The sequence below is a fragment of the Lampetra planeri genome, chromosome 39 (genome assembly GCF_965212315.1).
Source record: "Lampetra planeri chromosome 39, kcLamPlan1.2.h2, whole genome shotgun sequence".
NCBI classification, from domain to species: domain Eukaryota; kingdom Metazoa; phylum Chordata; class Hyperoartia; order Petromyzontiformes; family Petromyzontidae; genus Lampetra; species Lampetra planeri.
Window position 1 is genome coordinate 422515 of NC_136145.1, and position 19314 is coordinate 441828.

Here is a 19314-nt window from a genome sequence, read left to right on the forward strand (position 1 = left end):
TTCAGTGTGTATGGGGTGTACCACGTGTTTGAAAGGGGGGGGTTCAGTGTGTATGGGGTGTACCACGTGTTTGAAGGGGGGGGGGGGTTCAGTGTGTATGGGGTATACCACGTGTTTGAAAGGGGGGGGGGGTTCAGTGTGTATGGGGTGTACCACGTGTTTGAAGGGGGGGGGGGGTGGTTCAGTGTGTATGGGGTGTACCACGTGTTTGAAGGGGGGGGGGGGTTCAGTGTGTATGGGGTATACCACGTGTTTGAAAGGGGGGGGGGGGGGTTCAGTGTGTATGGGGTGAACCACGTGTTTGAAAGGGGGGGGGGTGGTTCAGTGTGTATGGGGTGTACCACGTGTTTGAAGGGGGGGGGGGGGGTTCAGTGTGTATAGGGTATACCACGTGTTTGAAGGGGGGGGGGGGGGATTTCAGTGTGTATGGGGTGTACCACGTGTTTGAAAGGGGGGGGGGGATCAGTGTGTATGGGGTGTACCACGTGTTTGAAGGGGGGAGGGGTTCAGTGTGTATGGGGTGTACCACGTGTTTGAAAGGGGGGGGGGTTCAGTGTGTATGGGGTATACCACGTGTTTGAAAGGGGGGGGGTTCAGTGTGTATGGGGTGTACCACGTGTTTGAAGGGGGGGGGGGGGTTCAGTGTGTATGGGGTGTACCACGTGTTTGAAGGGGGGGGGGGAGTTCAGTGTGTATGGGGTGTACCACGTGTTTGAAAGGGGGGGGGGGGTTCAGTGTGTATGGGGTATACCACGTGTTTGAAGGGGGGGGGGGTTCAGTGTGTATAGGGTGTACCACGTGTTTGAAGGGGGGGGGGAGTTCAGTGTGTATGGGGTGTACCACGTGTTTGAAAGGGGGGGGGGGTTCAGTGTGTATGGGGTGTACCACGTGTTTGAAGGGGGGGGGGGGGTTCAGTGTGTATGGGGTGTACCACGTGTTTGAAAGGGGGGGGGTTCAGTGTGTATGGGGTGTACCACGTGTTTGAAAGGGGGGGGGGGGGTTCAGTGTGTATGGGGTATACCACGTGTTTGAAAGGGGGGGGGGTTCAGTGTGTATGGGGTATACCACGTGTTTGAAGGGGGGGGGTTCAGTGTGTATGGGGTGTACCACGTGTTTGAAGGGGGGGGTTCAGTGTGTATGAGGTATACCACGTGTTTGAAGGGGGGGGGTTCAGTGTGTATGGGGTATACCACGTGTTTGAAAGGGGGGGGGGGGTTCAGTGTGTATGAGGTATACCACGTGTTTGAAAGGGGGGGGTTCAGTGTGTATGGGGTATACCACGTGTTTGAAAGGGGGGGAGTTCAGTGTGTATGGGGTATACCACGTGTTTGAAAGGGGGGGGGGGGGTCAGTGTGTATGGGGTGTACCACGTGTTTGAAGGGGGGGGGGGGGGTTCAGTGTGTATGGGGTGTCCCACGTGTTTGAAAGGGGGGGGGGTTCAGTGTGTATGGGGTGTACCACGTGTTTGAAGGGGGGGGGGTTCAGTGTGTATGGGGTGTACCACGTGTTTGAAAGGGGGGGGGGGTTCAGTGTGTATGGGGTGTACCACGTGTTTGAAAGGGGGGGGTTCAGTGTGTATGGGGTGTACCACGTGTTTGAAGGGGGGGGGGGAGTTCAGTGTGTATGGGGTGTACCACGTGTTTGAAAGGGGGGGGTTCAGTGTGTATGGGGTGTACCACGTGTTTGAAAGGGGGGGGGGGGTTCAGTGTGTATGGGGTGAACCACGTGTTTGAAACGGGGGGGGGGGGGTTCAGTGTGTATGGGGGTGTACCACGTGTTTGAAGGGGGGGGGGGGGGTTCAGTGTGTATGGGGTATACCACGTGTTTGAAAGGGGGGGGGGGGTGTTCAGTGTGTATGGGGTGTACCACGTGTTTGAAAGGGGGGGGGTTCAGTGTGTATGGGGTGTACCACGTGTTTGAAGGGGGGGGGGGGGGTTCAGTGTGTATGGGGGTGTACCACGTGTTTGAAAGGGGGGGGTTCAGTGTGTATGGGGTGAACCACGTGTTTGAAAGGGGGGGGGGGGGTTCAGTGTGTATGGGGTGTACCACGTGTTTGAAGGGGGGGGGTTCAGTGTGTATGGGGTATACCACGTGTTTGAAAGGGGGGGGGGTTCAGTGTGTATGGGGTGTACCACGTGTTTGAAGGGGGGGGGGGGTTCAGTGTGTATGGGGTATACCACGTGTTTGAAAGGGGGGGGGGGGTGTTCAGTGTGTATGGGGTGTACCACGTGTTTGAAAGGGGGGGTTCAGTGTGTATGGGGTGTACCACGTGTTTGAAGGGGGGGGGGGTTCAGTGTGTATGGGGTGTACCACGTGTTTGAAAGGGGGGGAGTTCAGTGTGTATGGGGTGTACCACGTGTTTGAAAGGGGGGGGGTTCAGTGTGTATGGGGTGTACCACGTGTTTGAAGGGGGGGGGGGGTTCAGTGTGTATGGGGTATACCACGTGTTTGAAAGGGGGGGGGTTCAGTGTGTATGGGGTGTACCACGTGTTTGAAAGGGGGGGGGGGGGGTTCAGTGTGTATGGGGTGAACCACGTGTTTGAAACGGGGGGGGGGGGTTCAGTGTGTATGGGGTGTACCACGTGTTTGAAGGGGGGGGGGGGGTTCAGTGTGTATGGGGTATACCACGTGTTTGAAAGGGGGGGGGGGGTGTTCAGTGTGTATGGGGTGTACCACGTGTTTGAAAGGGGGGGGTTCAGTGTGTATGGGGTGTACCACGTGTTTGAAGGGGGGGGGGGGGGTTCAGTGTGTATGGGGTGTACCACGTGTTTGAAAGGGGGGGGGTTCAGTGTGTATGGGGTGAACCACGTGTTTGAAAGGGGGGGGTTCAGTGTGTATGGGGTGTACCACGTGTTAGAAGGGGGGGGGTTCAGTGTGTATGGGGTATACCACGTGTTTGAAAGGGGGGGGGGTTCAGTGTGTATGGGGTGTACCACGTGTTTGAAAGGGGGGGGGGTTCAGTGTGTATGGGGGTGTACCACGTGTTTGAAGGGGGGGGGGAGTTCAGTGTGTATGGGGTGTACCACGTGTTTGAAGGGGGGGGGGGGGAGTTCAGTGTGTATGGGGTGTACCACGTGTTTGAAAGGGGGGGGGTTCAGTGTGTATGGGGTGTACCACGTGTTTGAAGGGGGGGGGGGGTTCAGTGTGTATGGGGTATACCACGTGTTTGAAAGGGGGGGGGGGTTCAGTGTGTATGGGGTGTACCACGTGTTTGAAGGGGGGGGGGTGGTTCAGTGTGTATGGGGTGTACCACGTGTTTGAAGGGGGGGGGGGGGTTCAGTGTGTATGGGGTATACCACGTGTTTGAAAGGGGGGGGGGGGGTTCAGTGTGTATGGGGTGAACCACGTGTTTGAAAGGGGGGGGGTGGTTCAGTGTGTATGGGGTGTACCACGTGTTTGAAGGGGGGGGGGGGTTCAGTGTGTATAGGGTATACCACGTGTTTGAAGGGGGGGGGGGGGATTTCAGTGTGTATGGGGTGTACCACGTGTTTGAAAGGGGGGGGGGGGGGTCAGTGTGTATGGGGTGTACCACGTGTTTGAAAGGGGGGGGGGTTCAGTGTGTATGGGGTATACCACGTGTTTGAAAGGGGGAGGTTCAGTGTGTATGGGGTGTACCACGTGTTTGAAGGGGGGGGGGGGTTCAGTGTGTATGGGGTGTACCACGTGTTTGAAGGGGGGGGGGGAGTTCAGTGTGTATGGGGTGTACCACGTGTTTGAAAGGGGGGGGGGGGTTCAGTGTGTATGGGGTATACCACGTGTTTGAAGGGGGGGGGGGGTTCAGTGTGTATGGGGTGTACCACGTGTTTGAAGGGGGGGGGAGTTCAGTGTGTATGGGGTGTACCACGTGTTTGAAAGGGGGGGGGGGTTCAGTGTGTATGGGGTGTACCACGTGTTTGAAGGGGGGGGGGGGGGTTCAGTGTGTATGGGGTGTACCACGTGTTTGAAAGGGGGGGGGTTCAGTGTGTATGGGGTGTACCACGTGTTTGAAAGGGGGGGGGGGTTCAGTGTGTATGGGGTATACCACGTGTTTGAAAGGGGGGGGGGTTCAGTGTGTATGGGGTATACCACGTGTTTGAAGGGGGGGGGGTTCAGTGTGTATGGGGTGTACCACGTGTTTGAAGGGGGGGGGGTTCAGTGTGTATGGGGTATACCACGTGTTTGAAAGGGGGGGGGTTCAGTGTGTATGAGGTATACCACGTGTTTGAAGGGGGGGGGGGGTTCAGTGTGTATGGGGTATACCACGTGTTTGAAAGGGGGGGGGGGGTTCAGTGTGTATGAGGTATACCACGTGTTTGAAAGGGGGGGGTTCAGTGTGTATGGGGTATACCACGTGTTTGAAAGGGGGGAGTTCAGTGTGTATGGGGTATACCACGTGTTTGAAAGGGGGGGGGGGGGTCAGTGTGTATGGGGTGTACCACGTGTTTGAAGGGGGGGGGGGGGGGTTCAGTGTGTATGGGGTGTCCCACGTGTTTGAAAGGGGGGGGGGTTCAGTGTGTATGGGGTGTTACCACGTGTTTGAATGGGGGGGGGGGGGTTCAGTGTGTATGGGGTGTACCACGTGTTTGAAAGGGGGGGGGGGTTCAGTGTGTATGGGGTGTACCACGTGTTTGAAGGGGGGGGGGGTTCAGTGTGTATGGGGTGTACCACGTGTTTGAAAGGGGGGGGGTTCAGTGTGTATGGGGTGTACCACGTGTTTGAAGGGGGGGGGGGTTCAGTGTGTATGGGGTGTACCACGTGTTTGAAGGGGGGGGGGTTCAGTGTGTATGGGGTGTACCACGTGTTTGAAGGGGGGGGGAGTTCAGTGTGTATGGGGTGTACCACGTGTTTGAAAGGGGGGGGGGGGTTCAGTGTGTATGGGGTGTACCACGTGTTTGAAAGGGGGGGGTTCAGTGTGTATGGGGTGTACCACGTGTTTGAAGGGGGGGGGGGGGGGGTTCAGTGTGTATGAGGTATACCACGTGTTTGAAAGGGGGGGGTTCAGTGTGTATGGGGTGTACCACGTGTTTGAAGGGGGGGGGGGGGGTTCAGTGTGTATGGGGTGTACCACGTGTTTAAAAGGAAGGGGGTTCAGTGTGTATGGGGGTGTACCACGTGTTTGAAAGGGGGGGGGGGTTCAGTGTGTATGGGGTGTACCACGTGTTTGAAGGGGGGGGGGGGTTCAGTGTGTATGGGGTGTACCACGTGTTTGAAAGGGGGGGGGGGTTCAGTGTGTATGGGGTGTACCACGTGTTTGAAGGGGGGGGGGGGTTCAGTGTGTATGGGGTATACCACGTGTTTGAAAGGGGGGGGGGGGTTCAGTGTGTATGGGGTGTACCACGTGTTTGAAGGGGGGGGGGGGGTTCAGTGTGTATGGGGTGTACCACGTGTTTGAAAGGGGGGGGGGGGGTTCAGTGTTTATGGGGTGTACCACGTGTTTGAAGGGTGGGGGGGTTCAGTGTGTATGGGGTGTACCACGTGTTTGAAAGGGGGGGGTTCAGTGTGTATGGGGTGTACCACGTGTTTGAAGGGGGGGGGGGGGTTCAGTGTGTATGGGGTGTACCACGTGTTTGAAGGGGGGGGGGGGTTCAGTGTGTATGGGGTGTACCACGTGTTTGAGGGGGGGGGGGGGGGTTCAGTGTGAATGGGGGTGTACCACGTGTTTGAAAGGGGGGGTTCAGTGTGTATGGGGTGTACCACGTGTTTGAAGGGGGGGGGGTCAGTGTGTATGGGGTGTACCACGTGTTTGAAGGGGGGGGGGGTTCAGTGTGTATGGGGTGTACCACGTGTTTGAGGGGGGGGGGTTCAGTGTGTATGGGGTGTACCACGTGTTTGAAGGGGGGGGATTCAGTGTGTATGGGGTGTACCACGTGTTTGAAGGGGGGGGGGGTTCAGTGTGTATGGGGTGTACCACGTGTTTGAAGGGGGGGGGGGGTTCAGTGTGTATGGGGTGTACCACGTGTTTGAAGGGGGGGGGGGGTTCAGTGTGTATGGGGTGTACCACGTGTTTGAAAGGGGGGGGTTCAGTGTGTATGGGGTGTACCACGTGTTTGAAGGGGGGGGGGGTTCAGTGTGTATGGGGTGTACCACGTATTTGAAGGGGGGGGGGTTCAGTGTGTATGGGGTGTACCACGTGTTTGAGGGGGGGGGGTTCAGTGTGTATGGGGTGTACAATGCGAGTGAGCGCACGTACCTCTGGAGGAGTCGTCGGAGACGTCGCGGGAAGCGGGCCCTGCTCGGCGGGGTCCCGTCGCGGGAAGAGAGAGGGGGGGGGCACCTGCCGGCTCAGGGGAGTTTAGGCGGCCCGAGGGACACGTGACGCTGGCTCCGGCTCCAGGGGTGCGGAGCGAGGCTCGGGGGATCGGCTCGAGGGGACCGAGTTATTAGGGGACCCCTTTCAAGGGGTCTGGTGAAATCCCCCAAGTGTTGTGTTACCCCGAGCCCTGGAAGTTATAACAAGTCGTGGTGCCTCCAGATCTCTGTCAGGTACACACACTGCAATAGGAAGCGGAGGGACCGCGTGCCGCTCGTGCTAATTCGTGGTGTTCGGCGTTTCGTGAACTATAATCACCCAGAAATGTCTGTCCGTCCCGCGCGTGACGTCACTCCACATGAGGCCCATCCCCCCGCGTGACGTCACTCCACATGAGGCCCACCCCCCCCTCATTAATATTCATGAGTGGGTGGATTTTTATACGAACGCGGAGGAAGGTCGAGCTGAAGTAAAACATTTATTACGCAAAGTCGCTTTAAATATGACGTTTCTTTACAGAAAGTGACGGTAAATAAACTCCTTAATTTTTATTAAAAACAACGGTTTAATTCACAACAGGCGCGCCTGAGACACGTGGCGCCTGGTTCTTGGGCGAGGCGATTCGAGAGTTTAGGGACCGCGGCGTTTTTGACCGACACAAAAATACTGTATATATAAATAATAAGGCGTCCATACAAAATGTTAATTTATTGAAAGTAGCGAATTAATTGATGAATTGATGCCGATATTGATACAGGCATGCATTGTCACCGGATCTGAGTACGTGGGCAAATTTTTTAATTGATTGGACAACAGGAAGTAGACTAAATGTTGTATTAAAATGATTTGACCAAGGCACAGGAGTCAAGTTAATCTACGCAGCACACCCGTGCGTGACGTCACTGCAAAAGAGGCCCACCCCCCTCATTAATATTCATGCGCGCGTGGAAATCTACACGAACGCACAAGAAGGTCGCGTACTCCACATGCCGCTCCCCTCCCTTCATTAATAATCATGAGCGGGTGACGTCACTCCACATGCCGCACCCCTCCCCTCATTAATAATCATGAGCGGGGTGACGTCACTCCACATGCCGCACCCCTCCCCTCATTAATAATCATGAGCGGGTGACGTCACTCCACATGCCGCACCCCTCCCCAATAACCATTAGCGGGTGACGTCACTCCACATGGGGAAAACCCCCCTCATTAATAATCATGAATCTACACCCGTCCTTGGACGGGCAAACAAGCTCGTCACAAATAATAAAACACCGTGCCACATTTAGCCCTGCGCCCCAGCGTGGCAATCGCCATGGGGTCACGGCGCCGCCGTTCGCGACCACGAGCGATGGGGAAACCTGCACTTATTGCGCCCCGCGAAAGCGACGCCAATTGGCACAAGCGGAATACATCTTTGAATGAAGATTCCAACAACCACACAAGTGTACGACTCCACACGCAGACTCCTCGCCCCGACACCGCTGCGTGTGCGTGGGGAGCGGTAGTGTCGTGGTTAGCGCGCTGCGCTACGAACCCGGCCACCCGAGTTAGATTCCCGGGTCCGGGGCCTCCCATAGGTCCACTCGGCCTCGAATGAGGACTGTGCGCGGTGTGTAAATATGGCCAATGGGGAGACAAAGGCGGTCGGGCGTGGTGATGGCCACCGCACCCCTCGCGTGCCGTGTTGTCTGTCCCCGTAGACCGGTGCTCGCTCCCAGCGCTGCCCCATCAGTCTGAAGGCCGCACAGCGGGAGGGGCTCGGGCGTGAGTGTGGGCGGAGCCTGCTGGGGGAGAGGGGGCGGGGCCAAGCCCCAGGCGAGGTGAGTGTGGGCGGAGCCTGCTGGGGGAGAGGGGGCGGGGCCAAGCCCCAGGCGAGGTGAGTGTGGGCGGAGCCTGCTGGGGGAGAGGGGGCGGGGCCAAGCCCCAGGCGAGGTGAGTGTGGGCGGAGCCTGCTGGGGGAGAGGGGGCGGGGCCAAGCCCCAGGCGAGGTGAGTGTGGGCGGAGCCTGCTGGGGGAGAGGGGGCGGGGCCAAGCCCCAGGCGAGGTGAGTGTGGGCGGAGCCTGCTGGGGGAGAGGGGGCGGGGCCAAGCCCCAGGCGAGGTGAGTGTGGGCGGAGCCTGCTGGGGGAAAGGGGGCGGGGCCAAGCCCCAGGCGAGGTGAGTGTGGGAGGAGCCTGCTGGGGGAGAGGGGGCGGGGCCAAGCCCCAGGCGAGGTGAGTGTGGGAGGAGCCTGCTGGGGGAGAGGGGGCGGGGCCAAGCCCCAGGCGAGGTGAGTGTGGGAGGAGCCTGTTGGGGGAGAGGGGGTGGGGCTAAGCGCCAGGCGAGGTGCGTGTGGGAGGAGCCTGCTGGGGGAGAGGGGGCGGGGCTAAGCGCGAGGCGAGGTGCGTGTGGGAGGAGCCTGCTGGGGGAGAGGGGGCGGGGCCAAGCCCCAGGCGAGGTGAGTGTGGGAGGAGCCTGCTGGGGGAGAGGGGGCGGGGCCAAGCCCCAGGCGAGGTGAGTGTGGGAGGAGCCTGCTGGGGGAGAGGGGGCGGGGCTAAGCCCCAGGCGAGGTGAGTGTGGGAGGAGCCTGCTGGGGGGGAGGGGCGGGGCTAAGCTCCACCTGTATCGGGAGCGAGTTGCTAGGAGCGAGCAGACAGCTGAGAGCGGCGTCGTCGTCAGAACGCCACCGGGACTCGACAGCGCGCAGGGCATCGCACGCGAGGCAAGCGGAACGACGAGCAGAGACCATGGGCGTGAACGTGCACGTGGAGTACTGGTGAGGTGGCGCACACCTGGGGCAAACACACACCTGGTGAAACACACACCTGGTCAAACACACCTGGGGCAAACACACCTGGTGAAACACACACCTGGGGCAAACACACACCTGGGTCAAACGTCTCGGTGAAACACACCTGGGTGAAACACCTGGGGCAAAAAGACACCTGGTTGAAACGCACCTTGGTCAAACATACCTGGGCCAACCACATACCTCTGTCAAAAACACACCTCGGCTGACGCCTAACCTCACACACACACAGCTACGGACTACACCAGGATTCACACAAACCTCAACATCGTCAGATTCTACACTCTTCACCGTGGCTGTTATCATGTTGCATGTTCTATGTTGAACTTCTTGCGCGCCGTACGTAGCCAACCGTGCTTGTGGAAGGTGCGTGGGGAAGGACAACACGTGTTGCCACCGTCGGTCAATCATGACGATGCTTCTTGACCCAAGTAGGGGGCGATGCTGATGCTTCTAATGCGTGAGTGACTTGTCGGTGATTTTTCAGCATCGCGATGTTTTTGGCCAATAGCCCTGACATAGCGCGCGCGTGTTTTTAATATCTACGGGAGCAGACTGGCGAACCCAGAAGAAACCCGTGCGAAACGGGGCTGTAGAGAACACAGAACCTCCATTCACTCACTCGCTGCAGAACAGGGGCAGAAGAAGAACACACAGACTCCACACCGCAAGGCCCCCGAGTCGGGAATCGAACCCGGGCGGTTCGATTCAAGGGCCGCAATTCCACGTGGCCTCCAGCCCAGATCGCCGCGCCAGGAGCTGAGGAGTTCGTGCCGTCGCTGCGACGTCCCCGTCGTGTATGTGGATCGGGGCAATTGCGTCGTCTGCACGTCGGCGCGGTCCGTCGTGGGTGAGAGCGGCCGCGCCACGAACCTCTGCAGGGTCCGTCAATGTGCTCTTAGTGCTGCCACCCCCCGCGCCCACTGCCGTGGCTTTGTGTAGCGGACGCGGTTTTGGGTGGACCACGAACAGCTTCGTGGAAGAATCAAAGCGCAGGGGATCTTCTTGCGTTGGGTCGCGTAGCCAACAACAACAACAGAGGCGTCGACGTCGCTTGGCAAACACATTGTGGCCGCACCCCGCCCAGGGGGCCACGTGGGGCAGTGTCCGTGACTCTGCACATTTCCCTCGCCCGACATCTCTGCGTGTTGTTTACCTGGACACAGGACAGGTGTGGACATTGCGCAAGGCAGGTGCGCGCGCGCGCCTCTTCGCCCCCTGTTGCTCTAATGCGGTGCACAAACACCGCATCACGACGAGTTGCTGCGCTACGAACCTGGCCATCAACAAATTCGATTCTCGCTCACGGCCTGGGCCTCTCCCAGGTCGACTCGGCCTCAAATGAGTACCTGGCGGCCGGGCGTGATGCTGGCCACCCACCGCTTCGTGTGCCACAGAGCCGACCTTAATAGGTGCTCGCTAACGCAGCACTGGGCCCCAACATTCTGTTAAGGTTACACGGGGGGGGGCGCTCCGTCGACGATGCTATAGCACAGCACTTGCCCCCAGCAGACTGTGTGGGCTATACGGGTCACCGCTGTCTTTGTGTTGCCTGCACAGTGGCCGCTGAGGCTACGAGGGCCGCTTCGTGGCTCTCAAGGCGAAGGTGAACGCCGAGGTCCCGGAGGCCCAAGTCATGGGGGCCACAGGGAGGAAAGGTGAGTGTCGTCACGCGCTTTTATGGGACCACCTTGACCCACCTGGACTCGCCTGGACCCAACCGGACCCAACCCAAACACGGGGCAGTTAAATGCACCACATCACACCACGGGCCAATCGCATCACGTTACGGGCAGTGACACGGCCCAGCGGTTGTTGTGGAGGTTCGCGGTTCGAAACCCTGATGGCTGCCCCGGTCAATACTGCATAAATAACCATTGAATGCTTTGCACCGCCTACCGTTTGTGGCCGTTGTTACCGGCGGTCACGGTCCAATTTTGCTAAGATCAAATCAATTGCACGGCAAATGAAATCATGAAACACATTGAACGTCGTTATAATCTCGGCAATTCCCTAGAGGGACCACCCAGTGCCAGCTGCCCCTGCGTGGCACTTAGAGGCCGAGCTCACGGGCCCGCCCGCTCCCACGACCTGTACACACACGAGCTCAGCTGTGCACCCCTCACCTGTACACTCACCCCGTGCTCCTCACCTGTACACGCACTCGACCTGTGCACGTCCCACCTGCAGGTAGCTTCGAGGTGAAGGTGAACGACGTCATCGTCTTCTCCAAGCTGGAGCTGGGAGGCTTCCCTGAGACGGACGACGTGAGGCCACATCACGGGCACCGTCGCTTCCCCCCCATTCCCCCTCCCGCCTCACCCCTCCTCCCCTCCCGCCCCATTCCCTCTCCCCTCCCGCCCCTCCTCCCACCCCTCCCCCACCCCTCCCCCACCCCTCCCCCACCCCTCCCCCACCCCTCCTCCTCCCTCACCCCAAACCTCCTCTCGTGCTCCCGTGCACGTCCACCTCGGCCGACTCGCCGACGTCGTTCTCGTCATTGTATTCACGCGCCTTTCATTGCACTTGTTTGTTTAAATCCCGAATTGTGTCGACGGCTGCGCCATCGGCGTCACGTCACCTCGTGGGCTTCGTTGCCCCCCGCCCCCTGGCTTCATTAACGTTCCCCTCCCCCCAGGAGCGTCTCCCTCCCTTCCTCTTCGAGCTGACAAAACGACGACAGCGGCGGCGGTGGTTGGAGGGGTGTGGATCTAAAACATCTGAAACATTAAAAAAAAAAGTCCCTCCCCTCGGTGCTTTTGTCAGTTGCGTAATCACGACAATTGAACTCATCTCGTCACATCATGTGGCAAAATGTGCCGGTCGAGGGCAAGGGACGGTGTTGGGGTTCTTTTTCTCTCTCGACTGATGGTGGCGATGTTGCTGAGTGCGCTGCCGCTGCTGGGCAATGGTAATGACGCTGCTGCCGCTGCTAGGCAATGGTAACGACGCTGCTGCTTCTGTCGCTGGCGGCGCAGGTGGTGGCGGCGATCCGCGGCGCTGTGCAGGGCAAGCCGCTGCAGAAGATCACCAAGTGCCGTCAGAGCTGCTGCCTCCAGTAGGCGCCGATCCTCGATCACCCCCCCCCCCCGCCTCGCCTGCTCGGTGATGGCCCAGCAGAAACGGCTCTGCCGATACCTGGGCACTGATGGACGGCACGGGGAGCACGGGGGGGGGGGAGTGGTTGGGGGGTGTCGGCCGTGGGCTGCTGTGTGCGGCACCGCGGTGGGAGGAGGGTCGCCTGGGTGGGTGGGGGGGGGGTCGCGCTTTGTCGTGTCGCTGCTCGCAGGTACACCCACGGGGCCAGTCTACGCTGTTCTGTATAATTATTATCGTCCTGTGGAGTCCTGTGGAGTCCTGTAGAGTCATGTAGAGCTTGTAACGCGTTGCTTTTGGTGAGAGAGAGAGATATCGAGAATGATTCAGAGGGTGCGGCCAGAATCGGCGCTTAACAAATTGCCCAAGCCCTGCGGTCCTACATTTGGATGTTTGGCCAAACAATTCGTATGGTGCATTTGAAGGTAATTATCTCAAACGTTTTTGGAAAATATGGGTTCTGTACAGACCAACGTGATGAACTGACGGGTAAACGCAGAACCGATAACGCCACCGTCGGAACTCGGATGATCAAGTCAGTTCGTCCGAGTTGGACCGAACCATTTCTCCTTTGTATCCAGAAAGGTGGCCAAGCTGTCACGATCTGAATCGCGGTTCTAACTGGTTGACACATGATGCCCATGTCAACGTGCCACTTTGTGATGACGCAAATGATTACACACACGTGATTCACGATAGATTTGTTTGTGTTTGGGTCAAATTTGCCGCGTAATGTGTGTCGTACACCCTCCTCCACCCGACAGCCAAATCAATAACGTGGACAATTAATTACCGTTTCAGTAGCAACACCATCGCTTGTTCTGGAAAGCGATGCACACAACAATACATTGAACAAGTGGGTACGTGACAACTTCCTTTACTTGGCTGCGTCGGGTGGTGGAGGGTGCATCACACAACACTGGAGTTGTACCTGCGCGACCTGGACCCAACAGTGACTTGTGACTCGCGACACTGCGCTGGCCGCGATAGCCGACACGTGTTCAACACCAGCCACGTCTTGCACGCGGCCGAACGGCGCGACTGAAATCGTGGGACTGCCCCCGGACGGTGATGTCGAGGATGGAGCGATGACGCACAGATCCGGCGATCGACATCGACTCATCCGCGCATCGACCAATCGGTGATGCTCCTCGAGTCGCTCGGGGCTGTGCGGAGCGGGTTCCTGCGAGCCATGTGGCCAACACCGGAGACACCAACCACTCACCGCCTCGGTTGGAACGTAACCGGTCGCGATTCGTGGATCGAATCCCGACTAAGAATCGTTTCAGTGTTCCATCCTCGTTACACACATCGCTTGGTGATGTTGCTGCTGCTGCTGTTGTTTGTTGCTCATTGCACAATTCTTCAATAACACTGTGTGGCCTTAAAATACAAAAGTGAATAATAGGCGACGTTTCAGGCAATGGACCTTCTGCATTGCAACATAATTCGAAACTGTTGTTCTATTCGCACTGCGACTGCGCGATTTCCTCTCTCCTCTCACCTCTCAATATCCGCATGGCAGATTGTTCTCACTTTATATTGGGTAGAATATAATTTGTGGTTAAGTTGTATAATTAGAGTTGGTATAATAATAATAACAACAATAATGCAAACTTCAGCAGAATTCCGGATTGAACTAAATTTGGTCAAATAACGACGCCCACTCCATGGATCGATGAAGGCGCATGTCCATGAACACGCATTGAGCCAGCCCACGTGACATGTCCAACTGCCGTTCCAACGTTCGGCCAACACTGGCATGTGATTGGTTGCTACGGTTGGGACCAACGTTCCATATTTACCGGGTTGGCCTCGAATCGGCTGTTTGCGAGACTCACGAGTTCCAACAAGAACGCAGGCCGCATTTATCAACGTTGCCCTGTCGTCATCTGCAACCTTGTGTTCGCGAACCCGCGTGGATCAATAAAGGGATCTGGACGAGCCGCTGTCAGTCGCCAGTGAACACATCGGTCGACGTTGCGCCAGCACTTGGGCCATCAAGTCCCGGCGATGACATTTCAGATCCAACATTTTGATTAAACCATCACCATCAAGTGTCGTCACTATCTTTGCCATCAGTGTGGCGCTTTTCTCGCCAAAAGTCGGTGTTTGTTGGGTGGCGTCCCTGTCGTCAGCACAGACACCGTTGTGTGTGTGCACACAATCACCCCTTGCACCAGTGGCACAGCAACAACAACCGCTATTCGCCACTAAGTGGCGGTGACGTCACCACGACGCTTGTGCCAGGCTAGGTGCACCTTGAGGCCACGTGAAGTGTCGAAACGCCCGCTGGCAGGAGGTCACGGGGCAGACCCAGCAGGTGCCACGGGTCGACTGACTGAGATGACCGAGATGACTGGCTGATGCACCACCTGTGCCCCATACTGTGCCAACTTGCTGTGCTTTAGTCACCCGGCGCTCCGCTCGATGTTGTGAGCGTCGCTCCTCCGCCCTCCGTTGTTGTTGGAGGGCGACTGCCTCCAACTGCCCAGTAGCAGCATCCTTCACGAGCCTCCTCCACTGAGGCCGATCTTGACACCGCTGGTACCAGTCATCGGCAAGTCCACTCAGTTCCACGTCCGTTTAGCCCCCTCGATCCGGCCGAACAAAAACTTTTAGGCATGCGGTGGCTGGGCATGCGGGCTACATGACCCAGCCAACGCAGCCTTGCCTGCCGGAGGAGCTCACCGATGGGACTTTGCCCAGATCTTTCAAGGATTTTAGAGCTCCTCACACAATCCAGCCTGGTTAAACCCAGGATGGATCGTAAGCAGGCCAGCCAAAATGTTTCTAACCGGCGAAGATGTTCCATTAGGGGGGTCCACGTTTCGCAAGCGTAGAGAAGGGAGGGAATGACTGTGGCCGAGAAGACCTGAAGCTTCGTGCGGAGCGACAGACCAGGTAGCTTCCATACAGCGTTACGCAACCGATGAAATGTTTTTGCCGCTCGACTGATTCGGAGTGGCACAGCACAACCTCACACACACACGGCTATGGGCTACGCCCGCATTCACACAAACCTCAATATCGTCAGATTGCACACTCTTCACCCTGGCTGTTGTTATCATTGTAGATTTGAAGCTTTCGTGACTGCAAGGATTCATAACCCTTAGGTTTTTTCGGTAAAGTCACGTAGGTAAAAAATAAAATTAATAGAAGTAATAATAAAAATAAAATAATAAATCACGACGTTTGGGAGGCAACATAAGTCTCCGTCATCAGGTGGGACCGTCACAGCTGAATTTACTGCATCAAGTGAGGCAACATACCAAGAGACAAGCTCTTAAATGCAAGTTAAGGGGGGAGGGGCTTATCTGAATGTGGTAGCCAGGGAATGAAACGTGAGGGTGGTGGGCGGGGCTACAAGAGAAATTAGCCAACGTCGACCTGTGCAAGAGAACAATCGGTGTACCTCGACCTAAACCGGTGTTGGCTGGGAATCCAAATACAAAGAAGCAGTAGGTGTTAAACGCTGGGGGTGTCAACACTCGGTAAAGTAGAAAAGTACCTGTCAAATAAGATGGTACAACGGTGGAATTCACTTCTCATTGGAATAGGACACTTTGAATATTTGCCCACGGGCAGAGGGAACCCGCGGGCACCCCCTCGCCCTCACGGCTCGTGGAAGCGAGGGGGGGGGGCTACCTCGCGACCACTCCACTGCCCTCGTGTGAATCTGTGAGCCGGAGTCGAACCCACGCATCTGGGATCGTCGTCTCACCGAGAGAGACAAAGACAGAGATCCCCCGCAAAACCTGAGCAAGTGCTTTTAGCGAGCGCACACCACACCAGGTACTCATTTGAGGCTGAGTCGACCTAGGGGAGGACCAGGACCGGTTTAGATAATCGTCACCGGTGTTGGCCGTGAGCGAGAATCGAACCCGGGTCGTCAGGTTCGTAGCGCAGCGTAGCGCTGACCGCTACACTCCCGCTCCCCACCACCGAGAGAGAGAGACACACAAACTGTTGTTTTGTTGAAGACCACGTGGTACACTGCGAACCCCGGCTGACGTCATGACGGCGCACGTGTCAGGCCGGGTGCACGTGACACACACATGACGGACCCCCCCCCCCCCCCCCCATTGTCCTATGACCCCCCCCCTCTTCCCTACCGGTACCTGTCGGCTGCCTCCAGCATTGGCCGCTATCTGAGAGACGGTGACTCGACAGGGAGACGCGGCGAGAGAGGCCGCCCTGACTTTAAAATGACTTTCAAGGTCCCCCCCACCCCCGCATCTCCTCACTGGTGGGGAGCGGGTGGCGTCTGTGATTGGCTACTGGGGACGGCAAAGGTGAGCGGGCGGCGCCCAGGTGGCTTGACTCAAGCGGTGTCTCGGCTGCGGTGTCTCACAAGGAGGCGTGGGTCTCGGGTGAGCTGTCTCGGGTGAGTTTGGTGTCTCGGGTGAGTTGCTCACCAGTGTCGGCCGACCAGGAGGAGCGGGGCAAGGTGCCGCCATGAAGGTGAAGGTGCACGTGGAGTATTGGTGAGTGTACACGGGCACTCACCCGCACGGGCACGACGCACATACTGCACCACGTGCGCGCTCACCTGGCCATTCACATGGCCACTCATCCGATCATTGACCTCGCAGTTCACCTGCTTACTTATCCGTTCACTCACCTGGTTAATGGCCTGTCTCTTTACCTAGCCACTCACACGCTCATCTAGCCGGCTACTCACCTAGCCACGAATCTAGTCACTCTCTGGTCCCATCACCAAGTCACTCACCTCGTCACTTGCCTAGTCACCTGGCTACTCACCTGAGTACCCCCCCCCCCCCCGCCGCTGACCTTCCCTGTGCACAGCGGGGGATGAGGTAACGGCCACCAGAGCCGCTTCTGGGGGCTCGAGTCGCGGGTCCAAGCGGAGCTCCCGGGGGTGGAGATCGTCGGCGTTACGGGGAGGAAAAGTAAGTGGGGCAAACAGGGCCTTGGACTCACCTGCACTCACCTGTACCTACCCTGGCCCGATGCAGACTCACACAGACTCACACAGACTCACACATACTCACACAGACTCACACAGACTCACACATACTCACACAGACTCACACATACTCACACAGACTCACACAGACTCACACATACTCACACAGACTCACACAGACTCACACAGACTCACACAGACTCACACAGACTCACACAGACTCACACATACTCACACAGACTCACACAGACTCACACAGACTCACACAGACTCACACATACTCACACAGACTCACACAGACTCACACATACTCACACAGACTCACACATACTCACACAGACTCACACAGACTCACACATACTCACACAGACTCACACAGACTCACACAGACTCACAAGAAACCCGAGATCACCAGGACAGCATTTGTATCCACCTGGGCCCACCGGGTCCCAATGTGGAAGTCACCCAAAACATGACGACACTCACTTCGGGGGACTCGCAGAGACACCTGGACCCACCGCGTAAGAACACAGCGGACTCAGATTACAACGTCCTCAACCACATACACACACCTGTGCCCCTCACCTGTACACCCCTCACCTGTAAAGCTCACCTGTACACCCTTCACCTGTACACCCTTCACCTGTACACCCACCACTTTCACACACCTCACCTGTACACCCCTCACCTGCAGACAGCTTCGAGGTGAAGGTGAACGGCAAGCTGGTCTACTCCAAGCTGGAGCTGGGAGGGCTCCCCGAGCTGGACGACGTGAGTTCGCTCCCCGGCACCGACTCGACCCCCGTCACCACCACGCTGCCACTGCTGCTGCTGAGCCCACCCTCACTCGCCACCGGTGGTAGTTACACGCGTGGCTGCCCGTGACCCAGCACTGTGGAGGCAGCAGCAGCAGCAGTAGCAGCGAGGGTTGGTGGATCACACACAGATGATGGGAACTCCCTTCCCCCGTGGGCGTCGATGAGTAGCCGTACCCTGGCTCGCCAGGAGACGGCGGTACGGCAAACGAGAACTCCACCTGTACACGTCTGTACGGGGATAGCGTCTTGCCCCCTCGCATGCGTGGGTATCTCGGGGTGCTCCGGTTCCCTGCCACGTGCAGACACCTCGTGAATTCGGTCGATAACGCCTTCACGCGCAGAGGACCGCAGAGCTTGGAGGAGTGGAATTTGGCGTTGGCTCAACGCGTGGCTGCTGCTGCTGCTGCTCTTGCTGCTGCTGCTACTGCTGCTCCTACTGCTGCTGCTACTGCTGCTACTGCTGCTGCCGCCTCGACCGCTCGCCTGCAGCTCCTCCTCGTGGCGCCTCTGCGTCGCCCTCCGTCTCTCTCCGAGAGCGACGGAGCGGATATCCTGTGGCGACTGCGCCGTACAGAAATAATAATTAAAATTAAGTATTGATTCCAATTAATAACTAATTATAATAACTAATGATAAGCAAGCACCGGCAAACACATTTTTTTTAAAAATAAATCAGAGTTATTAAACATAATCATTATTAATTATAATTTAATCGACAAACACTTTGAACGCCCCTCCACCCCCGCTAGCAATAACGCTGCTCAGCTGCCCGCAGCAGCCAGGGCAGGTCACTCTTCTTCGCGAGGTCCGCACGCAGCACGACGAGCCCCCCCCCCCCCCCCAGGGCTGGGGGAGGCGGGGGGGGGCTCACGGGGGCGGCCGCGAGGTGGCAGAGCGTACGCGCCGTGGGCCGCTCGCTGCAAGTCCCCTGGTGGGGGCCAATCAGTCTCGGAGACAAGGGCATGTCTTAATCAGCGCATGTGAGTTTGCATGTTCACCACAAAGTAGCGCGTGTGGTGAATGCAGAACTTGATTAATTGCAAAAAGGTTTCCATTTGGTGCTTGAACATCTTAACACCACTCTTGTATTGGCAGAAAGGGTAAAACCTATTCTTTAAAAAAAAAAGTTCTGTTTAACACGTAGGAGGTTTTTTGCCTGATGATGCTCGTTGTGATTACTGGCGAAACGTCGTACTCGGGTTTGTCCATGTCGCAGTGGGTTTACTCTCTCACACACGACCAGTGCTGCTGCTGATGCACTCGTCTTGTGTCACGTGATACAACACTCGTAATCGTCTGTGTGGAGGGGTGGCGGGTTTAACGACCCAAAACAACCAATATTATGGACTACACACAAATATACACTGTACGTATTGATGACATAGGTGTTACACACAGAGAGAGAGAGGAGTAGTAAGGATTGAAAGACGAAGTGAAACTCCGCACACAAA

At 57.3% G+C, this 19314-nt stretch overlaps 1 long non-coding RNA gene across 1 annotated transcript; it reads left to right on the forward strand.

The window, feature by feature from the left end:
* The first annotated feature begins 8830 nt into the window (after positions 1 to 8830).
* LOC144731431 (uncharacterized) lies at positions 8831 to 14059 on the forward strand. Its single transcript, XR_013587955.1, has 4 exons — positions 8831 to 8986; positions 10580 to 10677; positions 11210 to 11286; positions 11998 to 14059. It is a non-coding gene; the product is annotated as an uncharacterized LOC144731431 (long non-coding RNA).
* The last annotated feature ends 5255 nt before the right edge of the window (positions 14060 to 19314 follow it).